General features: G+C 41.2%; 1 long non-coding RNA gene across 1 annotated transcript in view; it reads right to left on the reverse strand.

The window, feature by feature from the left end:
• The window catches only part of LOC122201667, a 132,968-nt gene that overhangs the window by 101,011 nt on the left and 16,442 nt on the right, over positions 1 to 15,515 (reverse strand). Inside the window, exon 2 of the long non-coding RNA XR_006194289.1 lies at positions 2,098 to 2,225. This is a non-coding gene — a long non-coding RNA (uncharacterized LOC122201667). The remainder of the gene's footprint in view (positions 1 to 2,097; positions 2,226 to 15,515) is intronic.

Raw genomic sequence — 15,515 nt, forward strand, 5'->3', positions numbered from 1 at the left:
ATAAGTCTGGGAGGGAGAGAGGCAGAATGCCAAGCAGGTTCCCGACTGCCAGATGTGCAGAGCCTGATATGGGGCTCAAACTCAGGAGCCTTGAGATCATGATCTGAGCCAAAACCAAGAGTCAGGAATTTAACCCACTGTGCCATCCAGGCGCCCTGCAGTATGGTCTTACATTGATAGCAGTGATCCAGCAGGGGAAGAAACTTTAGTAATGCAAAGAGAGAAAAGGATGAGTAGCTGAAGTCAAGATCTTGAGTAGGGGATGCATTACAGTTTAAAAGTATAAAATTGGGGCGCCTGGGTGGCTCAGTTGGTTAAGTGACTTCCGCTCCAGTCGTGATCTCACGTTTCTTGAGTTCAAGCCCCACATCAGGCTCTGTGCTGACAGCTCGGAGCCTAGAGCCTGCTTCAGATTCCCTGTCTCCCTCTCTCTCTGCCCCTTCCTGGCTCACTCTCTCTTTCTCTCTCTCTCTGTCTCTCAAAATAAATGTTCAAAAATTTTTAAAAAATAAAATAAAATAAAGGGGTGGGTGTAGGAGCACCTGGGTGGCTCAATGGGTTAAGCTTCTGATTCTTGGTTTCAGCTCAGATCATGATCTTGTGAGTTCGAGCTCCACGGCAGGCTCTGTGCTGACAGTGTGGAGCCTGTGTGGGATTCTCTCTGCCTCTTCCCCACTCACACTGTCCCTGTGTCTCCAAAAATAATAAAAACTTTAAAGAAATTTAAAGAAAATAAAGGGTGGGTGTAATTTGCTGCAACACAGAGCATCAAGGACCAACCACATGCTACAGGTTTCACCCTGGGTATAAAGCTTCATTTCAGTCTCTTCCTTTGGAAAACCACAGGTAAAGGAGTAAAAGTAGCAACCTATGTGAACTGCACAGGTACTCGATTAATACCACCTTTTCTACTATTTTGATTATTTGTGGCAAAGGTTTTGCCTGTCACTTCCACTCAGACCACCTTGCCCTTGTCAGTGTCAGCTTGTGACTGTTTATTGGCCGAAAGTCAACAAACAAAGCCTTGCTTCATTGCTCAGCTCGTCTTCTCCTTCTGGCATGTATTTCAGGAGTGGCATTTCGTCTTCATGACTTTTCCACAAATACATAAGTAAGACCTTTTGGTTCTCTTCTGCATTTCACAGTAAATTAGTTCTCAGGCCCCCCCATGGATCAACAGCCACAGAACTGGGGCTGGATCATTTAACTCTAAGCCTGTGAAGGGGGTGAAGGACTTACAGGTTTAAAGGATTCTTTAACTCCTGATTCTAGCACTTTGTGGAAACGCTGTGCATGTGGGATATTCCTCAGACCCGCAGAACCTGGCTCTCTGCCTCTCCACCTCATATGAGAAGCCCTCGCTCAGAGCCAGATAATTCACATTCTGGGTGAGTTTCCAAGCCTCCTTGAGAAGTGTGCACCATTAGGGTGCTCATGTTTGGGTTTGGAAGCAGTGCAGAAATGCTAGCTTCATTAATATCAGGAAGCACAGAGCGAGGAGCCAAGTTTGTTATAAAAAAGATAACAGAAAAAAAAAATCCAACAACCACTAAGCGACATTCTGGCAACTCAAAGTGATATTTGAAAAAATGATAGTTGTATTAGGCTAGGGAAAAATAAAATAGAGATGAATACTAGCAAAGAAAAACTTCTTTTTTCCTTAAACTCTGTGGCTCATTTGGAACAGAGGTAGTTAACTTATTCAACTTGGCATTTAAACCTTCTTTATATAATTGAAGGTTAATTTATTATTTGTAGAATTATGGAGCCATCTACCATTTGCCAGTGAAGTGATCTAAAATCTGGTTTTAGTCACTTCAATTCAAAACTCATCCCTTATTGTGCACCCAAAAATAATATAACACTGTATGTTAACTAACTGGAATTAAAAGAAAATAAATAAACTCATCCCTTAGTATTAACTCTTCCACAGGTAATATGAAACCATTCAACCTTCCTTCCATATTGTGAAGATATGCTTTGTGTGCAATGTTGATGAACATTTAAAGTGTATGTATCACTTAATTCCCTATGTTGTATTAGAAATTAACTAACACAGGTGCAAAAAGTAAGGATATCTAAAGACTCGCTTCTTACCAAATAGCATAGTAGTCGAGAGTGGGCAGTGCGGGGGCAAACATCTGAGTTAGAACTCCAGCTCTGATCCATGACTTACATGCTCTGGGTTTCCAGCAGGTTACTTTACTTGTCTGTGCCTCAGTTTTCTAAAGTACAAAATGAGACAAATAATTGCTCCTACTTCATAGAATCACTATGAAGGATGAAAAGAGGTAACATGCATAAAGCAATTAAATACTCCCTGCACACAGAAAGTGCTCAGTAAGCATTAGCTGGCTTTTCAAAATAGTTTTTATTGTTATTTGTTATTGCTATTTGTTACCATTATTATTATTACTACTTGATTATGCATCCCCAGGAACACCAACCACATTCTGGTAGGCTTGAGGACCAAATCAAATATGGCAGAGAATCTTGGTGATGGAAAGGTGCTCACAATATCAGCCAGATCACATGGAAACCTGGCATACAATGGGCACACTGATTTATTTGGAGGGAGACGTCAGGATTTATAGCCAAATCGTGACTCTAAGGGGCAAATCATCACTGACATGGCAGCAAATTGTCCTTGGGGTACCCTTCTCTGGGTTGTTCCCCTCTGCCTCATAGCATCCTATAAAATAAGTGTTTGGGGGGGGGGTGTCTGGGAACAGGTGGCTCTAAAGGTCACTAGAGAAACCGTAGACAGAATAAGCTTTTAGTCCAAGAAAAATTATGAGAAAATATAGAATCAAAACATTATTGGCTTATTTTTAAATACAGAATATAGTGTGAAATATAATATAGAGGACTGAATTAAACATGTATATTTTAACAAATAAAATGACCACTCATGGAAATACCCAACAGGTCAAGAAATAGAACAATGCCAGCACCCCAATATTAGCCACCATCCTGCTGCGGGCTCTGCCCAATCACAGCACCACAGCTTTGAGGGAGACCCTTATCCTCACCTTGGTCATAACCATTTCATATTTTTCTTCTGTATGGTTTTACCAATTAGGTATGCAATGCTAAACAGTATTGATTAGGCTTGCCTATTTTTGAGCTATTTATGAATAACTCATGCCGTTTGTCTTGTTTTGTTTCTTGATACTTTTGTTCAACGTTATGTTTATTTGTGTCCACGTTGTGTGTTTGGTTGTTTGATTAGTTAGTTGTTGAGTTTTGGGTTTTTTTTTTTTTTGTTTTTTTGTTTTGTTTTGGGTTTTGTTTTTTTTTTTAGGGAAAGGGCTAGAGTATACAAAGCTGACAGAATATTTATGTTATATGCAGTTTGGTGCATATATGTGAGATTTTGTTTAGAATATGCATAGAGGGATAGAGCTGTTATGCCATAGAATGTTTATATTGGGCATTATTAGATAATGCAAATAGTTTTCCAAAGTAATTTTACCAAATATCAACAAATGCTGCATCATAGTTTCACTGGTCCACATCTTCAATATCATGATCTCTATTACGCTCTGTAATTTTACATGATCTATTGAGATACTTATGGTATCTTTTTGTGGTTTTAGTTTGTACTTATTAAGTTAACTGTTTTGCTCGCCTTTTTGGTCAAATGCCTACCCAATTATTTTGTCTACCCAATTACTGTTGTGTTATCTGACCATTTTTTAAAAATTGATTTGTAAGAGTTCTTCGTGTGGTTTGGAAACCAGTTCATCAATTATATGTGTTGCAAATATCGCCTGGCAGTCGGTAGCACATCTTTGTGCTCTATTCATGCTGTTGAAAAAGAGAAGCTGTTAAACTTAATGGGGTTGATGTTATCAATTCATTATTTTATGGTTTGTTCTTTTTATGTCCTGTCTTATGTAAGAGATCCACAATGTCATAAAAGCATTTCCAGCATTAACCTCTAAAAGATTTATAATCTTGGCGTCAACATTCTCACTCTGTGCTGTTAGTTTTTCACAATTTATTATGAAGAATTTCAATTATAGAACAAAACTGAAATAACTTTACAATGAGCACCTGTATGCCTTCAATTTAGATTCTAACTTAACCTATTGTTATATGTTTTATCAAGTGCTTATCCATACAGCTATTTACCCTTGTATAATCTATTAATCATCCTTTCTTCATACATTTCAAAGGAAACTGGAGACAGCCAGAGACCTCCCAATAGGTAATCAGCATGCATATTATTAACTAGTGTTCAATACTTCCTTATAGTTTTTCTTTACATGTGAAATTTACTAAAATGAAGTCAACCAATCTGATGTATACATTGACTTTTGAAAAATATATACACCTCTGAAATGCAAACTATTATCAACATATAAAATATTACCACAAAAATATAAAATTTCCTCACATTCCTTTCCAATCAATCCCTGTGCCTCCGCTCTCACAAAAAAAGTACTGCTCTTCTATTTTTCACGATACAATAGTTTTGCCTGTCCTAGAGCCATACTTAAATGAAATTAATACACGATACATGATTATGTATCATTCAGCAAATCTTTTTTAAGTTTCATTTACATTGTTGTGTACATCAGTAGTTTATTCCTTCATAGCACTGACTAGCACTCTGCCCTGTGACCATGCCACGCATTACTATTTCTGGTACCGTTAATCAATTTGTGTGGAGTTTAAATTACATGTGATATCAATTTCCTAATACCTAAGGAAACCACTTCATATTTCTTCTTTCATTCAACTTTATTTTACTTTCATGTTTGAAAGATATTCTTTGTGGGTATAGAAGTGTAATACAATCTTTTTTTTTTTTTTTTTGAGAGAGAGAGAGAGAGAGAGCACGCATGCATGAACGGGGGAGTGAAAGAGAGGAGAGAGAGAGAGAGAGAGAGAGAGAGAGAGAAACCCAAGCAGGCTCCACGCTGTCAGCACAGAGCCCCACCCAGGGCTCGAACTCACAAACCTCGAGATCATGACCTGAACCAAAATCAAGGGTTGGATGCCTAACCAAATGAACCACCCAGGTGTCCCCCTCTGCTTTTTCTTAATTCTTCAAAGATTCTGTTCTTTTCTGGGTTTCATAGTTTCTTACAAAAAGTCTCTTATAAGTGTTATCTTTATTCCTCTGTATATAACATCATTTTTTTTCTCTGCATATTTTAAGATTTCTTTTCTTCATCATTTGTTTTGAAAAATAGATTATGTGATTTGACATATTTTTTTTTATATTTCTCTTCCTGGGCTTCTCTAAGCTTTTTGCATCTATAGGTTTATAGATTGCATTGTATTGGCCAAATGTTGGCCATGATTTCTTCAAATATCTCTCAGCCCCTCCCTTTTCTCTGAAACACACACACCTTCCTTGTCTTCTTATCACATTTTCATATTCTCCAGTTTCTTTTGTTCCTCTATACTATATGCTTCATAATTTTTTTCTGACCCTTTTTCCGTATCATCTTTTTTACTATCAGCAGGTTCTATTCAGCTGTTAATCCTTCCACTGAGTATTGAATTTTGGGTTGTTTTGCATTTTTTACTTTAATTTCTAGAAGTTCTAATTTTTCAAATATACTTAGTTATCTTTTAAAGTTCTCTACTCACCAAATACACTCAAGCTTTTATTTTTCCCTCCATACACAATAACCTAGTTGTTGCATAATCTATTTGAAGTCCAATATCTTGAGTCCTGATTAGTCTAAATATTATTTTTTCTTTATTATTTCTACAGGTTTTCCCTCACTGTGCCTCATTAACGCCTTCTTAACTTGATTTTTAAAAAAATTTTTTTCTCCATGTCGTTCTTTTAAAATATGCAGGTGGAGATTTGCCAAGTCTAGGATGAAAGATTCTTCCTTTGTAGTAGGTTTGAATTTCTTTCTGTCAGGCTCATGGAGGCACTGACAGTCTAGAACCGCTTAGAGCAAGTTCCTGTGTAGGGTTCCCTGGACCACAGAGAGACAGTGCATAAGGAAGATGTAAATTCCTGTCAGAACTGGATCTTTGCCACAACCACTTGGGGTCAAGTTTTTCCCTTGTTCTACTCTGCTCACATAGAATCAAGGTATGGTAAATGGCGTCGCTATCCTGACCACACTGTATCACAACTCATCATTTCCATTCATGATGATGGCATCCTACTACAAGTAAGAGATTCATTCTTTGACCACAGGGGAGTGCTGGTATATCTTGCAGACAGGGTGGAGATGCTGAGGACGTGGCCATGGACAACTCTGAAAACAACCTTCCATCCATGACGAATGGAAGTTGGTGGAAAATACTGGTTACCTTGTCCTTCTAAGGACAGTTCTGCAGTGTCTCCCAAGGCTCCCCAGGGAGACTGAGCCACAGTTATTCTGAGCAGTAATCAGTTGCTTTACACAACTGACATTGACCCTCTTCCCTTCCTGGGCTCACAGCCTCACTCTCTGGGATCACTTCCTGTCAGTTTGGTTTCCCAGGAAACAGACCCTGAGGTTCTGAGATGTTATATACAGAAGACTTACGGGAGAGTACTTTCTCCATATGTGAAGACAGAAGAAGCAGGATTGGGCAGAGATAAAAGTTGAACCTAATATAATTGCACCTGAAGCCCCAAGTGACCCCACAGGGAGGGAGCTCCAGAGTTAAATGCCTTCAGACATTTCCCACACTGAGACAAAGAGGGCAGGTCTGCGTACCCCTGGCAGAGACCGCTCACTGAGTGTGGGCTGCTGCCAGGGAGGGGATGACCTCCCATGAGAAGCTCTCTTCAGCGGAGTGTAGGTCCTGAATAGGGACTCACCTGAGAGCCAGCTGCAACCTAGACTCCTCGGTATAATGGAATGAGTATGTCATTCCTGAAGGGGGAATATAGACTGCATAATACAGCACCCACTACACCTACCAATAAACCACTTGCACTCAAATCTAGCTCTAACGTCAGCTTCTGTGGAAACCCAGTGTATGGTTCAAAGCAACCATTTCCCTGCTGCCCCCTGTGATGGGTGAGGTGTAAATGTAGATATAATTCACCTCTACTCTGACAGAGTTGACTTTGGGATCTCAGATTAATGCAAAGCATTGACACCTCTTTTTGAGCAGACAGACCATGGTCCCACCATCTCTGAGATCCACAAATAACCTCAAGCCTAAAGGGCTGTGGTCATCAGGTCCCCCGGCTATTACGCTCCTTCATTTCCTCTTAGATGTTGGCCAAGAAGCACCTTACTTTCTAATTAGCAATTTGCTGTTTCTAAGGAGTTTATAGGTAATTTCATTGATAGTTTGATTTGAACACCCCAACTTGACATTACTGTCAAGAATTTCTGATGAAAAAAATCTAGTAGCACCTAAGTGGCTCAGTTGGTTAAGTGTCCAACTCTTGATTTCAGCTCAGGTCATGATCTCACAGTTTGTGAGTTCGAGCCCCGCATCAGCTCTAGGCTGGCAGTGCGGAGCCTGCTTGGGATTCTCTCTCTCTCTCTCTCTCTCTCTCTCTCTCTCTCTCTCTCTGCCCTTCCCCTGCTTGCACTCTTTCTCAAAATAAATAATAAACTTAAAAAATTTTTAAATCATAAATGAAGGATTTCTGGTAGTCAGTCAATAGTAAAATGAGCCATTTAGTCTTGAAAAATGCTGCACACCATTCGGTTCTTTGTAAAGCAGATATTTACCACAAGGAGAAAGAGAAGGAGAAGGAGAAGGACAAGGAGAAGGACAAGGAGAAGGACAAGGAGAAGGAGAAGGAGAGGAAGAGGAAGAGGAAGAGGAAGAAGAAGAAGAAGAAGAAGAAGAAGAAGAAGAAGAAGAAGAAGGAGGAGGATGAAGAGGAGGAGAAGGAGGAGGATTTTCTTGACTCCATGTCAAGAAAAGGAAAGATATATACCCTTATCTTTTTATACTACCAGGAATAAATGTCTGGCTGTCTGAGGAAAGGACTGTATAAGGGCAAGCTGTGTGGAAGGGATAAAATGCACCTCTGTGGGGGTTCTTGCAGAGATTTGGAATATATGGCCTCAGCGTATTCTGCAGCTGACGCCTCAGAATCAATGCTCTGGGCATGAAACTGGACAAGTGAGTATAACTCAAGATGTCAAAGTTTGCTGATCTCTTATTTTTTAAATAATATAACATATTTGGAAGAAAATAACAAAAAGTCACATAGTCAGTTTTACTCTCAGCTCTACTATAAGTTGAAAGCACCGCCCATTGTGCCGGGTAGTCATGCATGTTTTGCAAGCAGTTCTCATTTTGTGACTTCTAACAGCACTTAAAAAAAGTTTTTTAGGGGGGAAGGGGTAGGGGCAGAGAGAGAGGGAGACACAGAATCCAAAGTTGGCTCCAGGCTCTGAGCTGCCAACCCAGAGCCTGACGTAGGGCTCGAACCCACGAAACCGTGAGATCATGACCTGAGCCAAAACTGAGAATTGGATGCTTAACTGACTGAGACACCTAGGCGCCCTATTTTCTAGAAGCAGTTTGCGTTGCTGTCTTGCTGCCTTGCATCTTCCTCACTAAGCACTCCCTTGGTGTAACACGCACAGGTCTGACGCCAGTCCACTGGCTCACAATATGCAGCAAATCTATCAATATTTGAATACACGAAGAAAATCCCATGAAGATACAACTTCAAAAATACTGGGAAAGATGGCATGAAAAATCAAGAAGAAGAATTAGGAAAAGACTTTGTGTGGCAGAGAAGTGATTTTTTCTGTTCAATATGACCTAGCTCCACATACTCTCCCCCCCTTTTTTCCTTTAGATTTTAATGCCAATCAACCAGAACTGAAAATAAACCTGAATGGCTTAAAATCACATTTGCAACTTGTTCATCTCTGTTTTTCTTGTTTCTATGATTTTATTTGTTTTTTAAAGGTTTATTTATTTTTTAGAGAGAGAGCACAGCGGGGAGGGGCAGAGAGAGAGAGAAGGACGGAGAATCTGAAATGGGCTCTGCACTGACAGCACAGAGCCCGATGCGGGGTTTGAACTCAGGAACCCTGAGATCATGACCTGAGCTGAAGTCGGACGCTCAACTGACTGAGTAACCCAGATGCCCCTTGTTTCTGTGATTTTAATAAGTTATTTGCTTTAACAACTCATCAGGAAAAAATTTTCAGGCAATAGAAATCTCGTTGGATTAGGTCTGAATTTCATTCTCTATAAAGAAATCCATTTCGTGATGAATTTTTCAGTGGTGTGCCTATTATAGATCAAACCCTGTAGTGATATATGTAAAGCAAATATTCCTCTCTCTCACTGAGTCATTGTAGTCATATTCATAGGAGCCTCCCCTTTGAGCGCTAACCATGCACTAGGTGTGCAACAGACACTGCCGGTGTGCAATCCGGATGCTCGTCCTCGGAGTCACTGACCAGTGCATGTAGGGCTGCACTTGATGGGGGTACACAGTGGGTGGCAGGGCTGAGAAGCAGAAGGAAATGGCAGAAAGGTTTTGACACTCATGCATTCAGCGGCCAGCACCCTTGATTCAAAAGCCGCGTGTCAGAGAGCAGATGAGTTTCTCCAAGAGGCACCTTTCAGACACACACTGGACTTTGCCAGACCTCTCAAGGCTTCCTTGCCCAGCTCCGGTTCCACATCCTCTTTGTCTTTTATTGCTAAAATCTTGTCCCAGGACCGGCCTCTTTTAACAGCACCCAGCTGGTGCACAGGAGACATATGGATTCCTGCCCAGGGGGGAAGTACAGTCCCCACCCCCTTTCTCCCTCCTCACTACACATGCCTTCCACTCCTGGCCAGGATCTCCCAGCTGCACCAGTACCCCCTTGTATCCACCTCACTTCTCAGGACATGCTTCAGGACCTTCCTGAACATTCTCACCTTGCCCCATACCATGATTGTGCATGACCACACACCTCCAGCACATCTCTGTGCATACCTTCTAGAGACTTCTCCCTTTGAACTGGTCTTGGAGAACACACTCCTCGCTCCCTGACAGAAGAGAAAATACTCCCCTACTGTCATGGGGCTGACAATCTTTTACTCCCATGAATGTTTCCCAAATCCTTTAGTCTTCTCTTATTATAGACCTACGGAGATGGGAGTTTGAAGGTCACAGTAAACCCTGGAGAGGCTCTTAGGCTCCTCCTCAGCTTTAGCTTTCGAACGAAAGCAGATTCATCCCTCACCTATTGGTCTCTGCCTTGCAATTTCTGCAGGACGTGTTGTCTCCACTTCAACAAACTTCAGACTTCCAATCACACGAAATTTCAGCCTGCGCAGACTGGACACCCCTCAAGCATCCATGAATAGATGTCTGACGAAAGCGTGCATTGCCTTTGTTCCAAGTCGATACATGACACCACTTACGATTTTACTTGCCTGCAAGCACTTTTGTTTTCCAATAAGCATTTGAGTTGGACCCTTTGTTGAATTTTTAGAAGAGGAAGATCTTTTCGTGGCATGTCTCAGAATTGAAGAATCGCTTTCATGACTTGGCCCCTGTTTGGAATCCTCGCCCATAGCCCGCCTGCCATCTTCCTCTCAGCCTTAGGTTGCTGGTAGGGAATAGCACATCACACCCCTTTCCTCACAACCACAGAACTAATTCAAATTCAGTGAGACTCCCCAGATTGAAATCCAGAGCTTGCCTGACCTATCTAATGATTGTTCTCTTCAGCAGCACGCGAGCTCTGAAATGCAGTGTCTTGAGCCGGAGTCTGAATGGCATTCATCCACATTTCTGCTGCTTCCATTTAACAGAAAGTGGCAGGACAAAACCCTCAGTAAATGAGGTTCTGAATTGCCAGCATTTCTAAGAATGAGGGGCAAGTTTATTGGTCTCTGGGTATACTAAACTGAACATGTCGGGGGTGGGGGAGGGATAAAACCGTAATACAGAAACAACCATCTTGGAGAATTGGATGAGGGCAATTGGACAAAAGCCTGGAAATGCGTAAGGAATACATCATAGCACAATTCAATCAGGGTCACCAGCATATTCATAATGGAGAAATCGCAGGGCAACTGTACCCCATTCATACAGCAATCAGAATGCTGGCCCTTCTCTCTGAGCCAACGTGCCCCGCTGTCTGAAAGGTTTACATACAGCAGGCTTGCTTAACAGGCAGCAGGCCCGGAGGTACCTGCTTTGAAAATGAACAGCCATGACAAGTACGTGAAATTGCATCATAGGTATGCTCCCACAGTAAATGACTTTCCCGAGGCAAACTTCATCGTTTGCCTCTTTATTTCAATAAGTAGAAAATATTTGTGGGCTCTTAATGTCCAAGAAGTGAGCTCAGGCTTGAGAAAAGCAAAGATAAATATATGTTTCCTACATATTTCTCTTTCTAGCAGTCCTGAAAATAGCTGAAATCCAAGGCTACGCGCAGACATCAAAGCCTTCTGGATGATGCGTGGTCATCCAAAAATCTCATTCACCTCAACTGAACCCAGTGATATGTCCCCACCTTTCCAGTCCATGAAATTACAAAGCATCTTGATTTCCACTGACCTGGTGCTAAGGCCACAAGTCATCGAATTCTGTAGAATTCTATAAGCTTGATGAGGATAACGGATGGCCAGAATCTTCACAGACGTGATATTGATATCATGCATCTGGTTGCCTTATGGATGATCACTCTCCCCTTTCTGAAAAAGGACTGCCATGTTTGTAACTATTTCACCGGAGAGGGAAATCCTGGAGCAAGGAGAGATCTGGGAAACTCCAGACTATTTCCTTGTTTGGGTCAGAGAACTTATTCACCCTGAGTTCCTCTAGAGGATTCTCAGTTCACCGTGTCACCCAGTACTAACACATTGCCATATTACTGTCTTACCATGGTAGAACGGTGCTTTAAATGCTGCATATGTTACATCATGTCATTTTTACAACTTACCCAGGGAGAAGTTCTGCCCTGTTTTACAAATGCAAAAATAGAAATTCATAGAGGTGAGAATTATGTATGCTTGTGGAAGTGAATAATTAGTAAAGTTAGGCCTAAAATATTATACATATATATATATATATACATAAAAATATGTAATATAAATTACATTTTGCAATGTAGTAGAAGTTAGAAAGTGATCCACTGCCTCTGTCAAGCCAGTTGATGGAACCCTAGGGGATCGTGGGTTAACCTTGAAGAAGGAAATGGGGTTTTCATGGAAGGAGACTGAGCTCTGAGTAGAATGTAAACAGACAACACATTCCATTTCTGTCTCAAAAATCATTTGTCCCCCTGCACGAAACTTCACAGACTTTGCACTAAACCTTAGTGACCAAGGGGCTGCAAATCCAAACCAAGAGACACGTTGCTTTCGCGAGACTTCAGGGTGTAGGCGCGAGTAACAAATTGTGAAACCAGCTGATGGTGGACGCAGCACTCTCCCCACAGCACACAGCTCCATCATCCTGCTGGTAATTCCAGAGATCAAGAATGTGCTACTTGGACACTCTCCAGGGGCGCATCTGCAGTGGTAGTGGTAAGTGGTAGCAGAGGAGCCAGGCATAGAGCCAAAATGGGAGAGTGAATTGATGATTACACTTGGAACTTAATAAGCCCTTCTCACGAACATCATTGAAACGTGCTCTAGAGACTCACAAAACTAAATGCAGACATTGCACAAAGGTTGGAGACTCTGCGACTACTGGTGGGGGCAAATGTCAAAGTAATAAGAGACTATTGCTCACTGACCCCATTCTGAGCCCTGAGATTATGTGGCCCGAGGTATGAAGCACAAGTCAGGCAGTGAGAGACTTCACTCATATGTGGAATCTGAAAAACCAAACAAAATACAAGATAAAAGAGAAACAAACTCATAGATACAGGGGAAAAAATGTTGGTTACCCAAAGGGGTTGGAAGGTGAGAGGTTGAGGAAAATAGGTGAAGGGGATGAAAATATACAAGCTCTCAGTTATAAAACAAGTCATGGGGATGTAACACACATCATAGTCAATAGTATTGTAAAAACTTTGTATGGTGACAGATGGTAGCTACTTATCGTGGGAATCATCTTATAATGTGTAAAAGTATTACATCACTATGATACACACCTGAAACTAACGGGATATTGCGTGGAAATGATACTTCAACTTTAAAAAGTGGTTCAAAGAACTCTAGAGATGGATAGTGTTTAAAGAAAACACCATCGGGGCGCCTGGGTGGCTCAGTCGGTTAAGAGTCCGACTTCGGCTCAGGTCACGATCTCGCGGTCCGTGAGTTCGAGCCCCGCGTTGGCCTCTGGGCTGATGGCTCAGAGCCTGGAGCCTGCTTCCGATTCTGTGTCTCCCTCTCTCTCTGCCCCTCCCCCGTTCATGCTCTGTCTCTCTCTGTCTCAAAAATAAATAAAAAACATTAAAAAAAAATTAAAAAAAAAAAAAAAAAAAGAAAGAAAACACCATCATCACCATCACCGTCATCATCATCACTATAACCAACAACAGGAAGACTTGCACGTGAGAGGATTATAAATATTTTTATAAGTTAACATTTTAACGTTTCTATTGAAGAAAAAGAGTAAAGTGTACGTTTAGGGCAGTTAAGTGTTTCGTGTCCTTGATTCTCCCTTCTTTTTACAGCCATTCGCCCCCGCCTTCCAGCACCTCAGCACAGGGTTCCCACACGGCAGAGGTCTTAGATGCTCGCTGAATGTGATTCTCTGTAGCTCTGCTCTAGATATAACCTCCACAAATCGGTAAACTCAAAGCACAGTCCAGGAGAATAATTCCTATGTTGTTGGAAAGCAAAAACTTTTCCTTGAACAGACTTCAAAGGAAAACCTCAGTGCAGCTGCAGCATATTAAGGGATCTTGCTTCATGTGGGTTATCCCCAAATCCACCTCCACACTATGGTCTGACTTGTAGTAATTCGGTCAGGAATAGGAGAATCAAAGACTTGATTCTCAAAGTGCAAGTGTACCTGACCATGTCCCTGAGTGCCAGTGGCGGGACTATAATGCTCACTTATATAAATAACCCTCCAGGAAGAAAATAGTACTCATACAACTAATAAAAGTGACTCCATGGAGAAGGGATTGCTTCACTTGAATCTTGGCAGCTATAGTTTATTAGAGAAGAATCCACGGTTGCACTGTGATTTTTTTTTCCAACTATTTCCATAGTTTTAGCATAAGTTTACTACAGATTTCCATCAATTCCCGGAGACTGAGACATAATGACCTGCATTCTTTGTTTTTAATAGGCATGATATATTGGGAACTAAGTCTTGTTAATGCTTAAAATACATTTTTGTTACTTACCTAAAGTTCCCTGGCTACAATTTTTTAGCTTCCGTTGAAATGGGACCAAAATATGGAACAAAATTTGTGTCACTAACTGGCCAAATGTTTCAGCAGTAGAAGCATTTTTATTTTCTTTTAATGAAGCATGCATAACCAGTATCAGTAATTAAGGTTTGTTATAGAAAATGTGAGAATATATTAAAAAAAGAATAAAGCTGATAATCATCCATAGCCTCACCATCTAGAAAAGTGACAATCAACCATCGTGCTATATTTCTTCGGAAACGTTTTGCTGAGTATTGTATTTATATAGCTGCAGTCTTGTCAAACTTAACAATTATTAGGTGCCTACCTTCTTGGAGGGAATGGGGTAGTTGATACATGATACAAGGTAACATAAGAACTGGGATTAGCATAGTTCATGCATTTTAATAGCTCCAATACGTTTTTAAATAAAGAAAACATGCTAAATGTCATTAATTATCTCGGTAAATATCTACGAAGTGTCTACCACATCACCAGGCACTGGATGGGTGTATTTAATATCTAATCAAATGTTTTGTGGTTCATAATGGAATGTGTTTATTATGAGGAGCATTGAGAACAATACCCAGAGCTATCTGTCCGTCTGGATCATCTAATCATAATATGTATGCTGACTGCCTCAATCCTCTGGTTTGGGAAGGGTTATGAGTGGAGCATTTGACTTGTTCTATGCTCACCCTATGTCTTCCTGGTGCACACGAGGTCTGTTTAAATTTTTTGTAATGTTTATTTATTTTTGAGAGAGAGAGAGAGAGAGAGAGAGAGAGAATGACAGAGCGTGAGTGGGGGAGGGGCAGAGAGAGAGGGAGACACAGAATCGGAAGCAGGCTCCAGACTCTGAGCTGTCAGCCCAGACCCAGGCGCCCCTTTCTGGCCCTCATTTAGCAAATGTCACTCAATTGGTGCAGTTCTGAGTGGATGCGAACTTCTGCAGTGTAACCTTACCTTACATATTTGTACACACCTCCACCCTCCCATCAAAGTGTGCTATGTGGATTCAGAGAAAATTTTGAAGCGATTGTCTTTAACAAATGAGTGACATTAGGGGCGCCTGGGTGGCTCAGTCAGTTGAGCATCTGACTTTGGCTCAGTTCATGATCTCAGTTCATGGGTTCAAACCCCGCATCAGGCTCTGTGCTGACAGCTCAGAGACCGGAGCCTGCTTCCAATTCTGTGTCTCCCTCTTTCTCTGCCCTTCCCCTGCTCATGCTCTGTCTCCTTCTCAAAAATAAACATTTTTTAAAAATTAAAAAAAAAGAAATGAGTGGCATTAGC

Source organism: Panthera leo, chromosome D2 (genome assembly GCF_018350215.1).
Source record: "Panthera leo isolate Ple1 chromosome D2, P.leo_Ple1_pat1.1, whole genome shotgun sequence".
Classification (NCBI taxonomy): Eukaryota; Metazoa; Chordata; class Mammalia; order Carnivora; family Felidae; genus Panthera; species Panthera leo.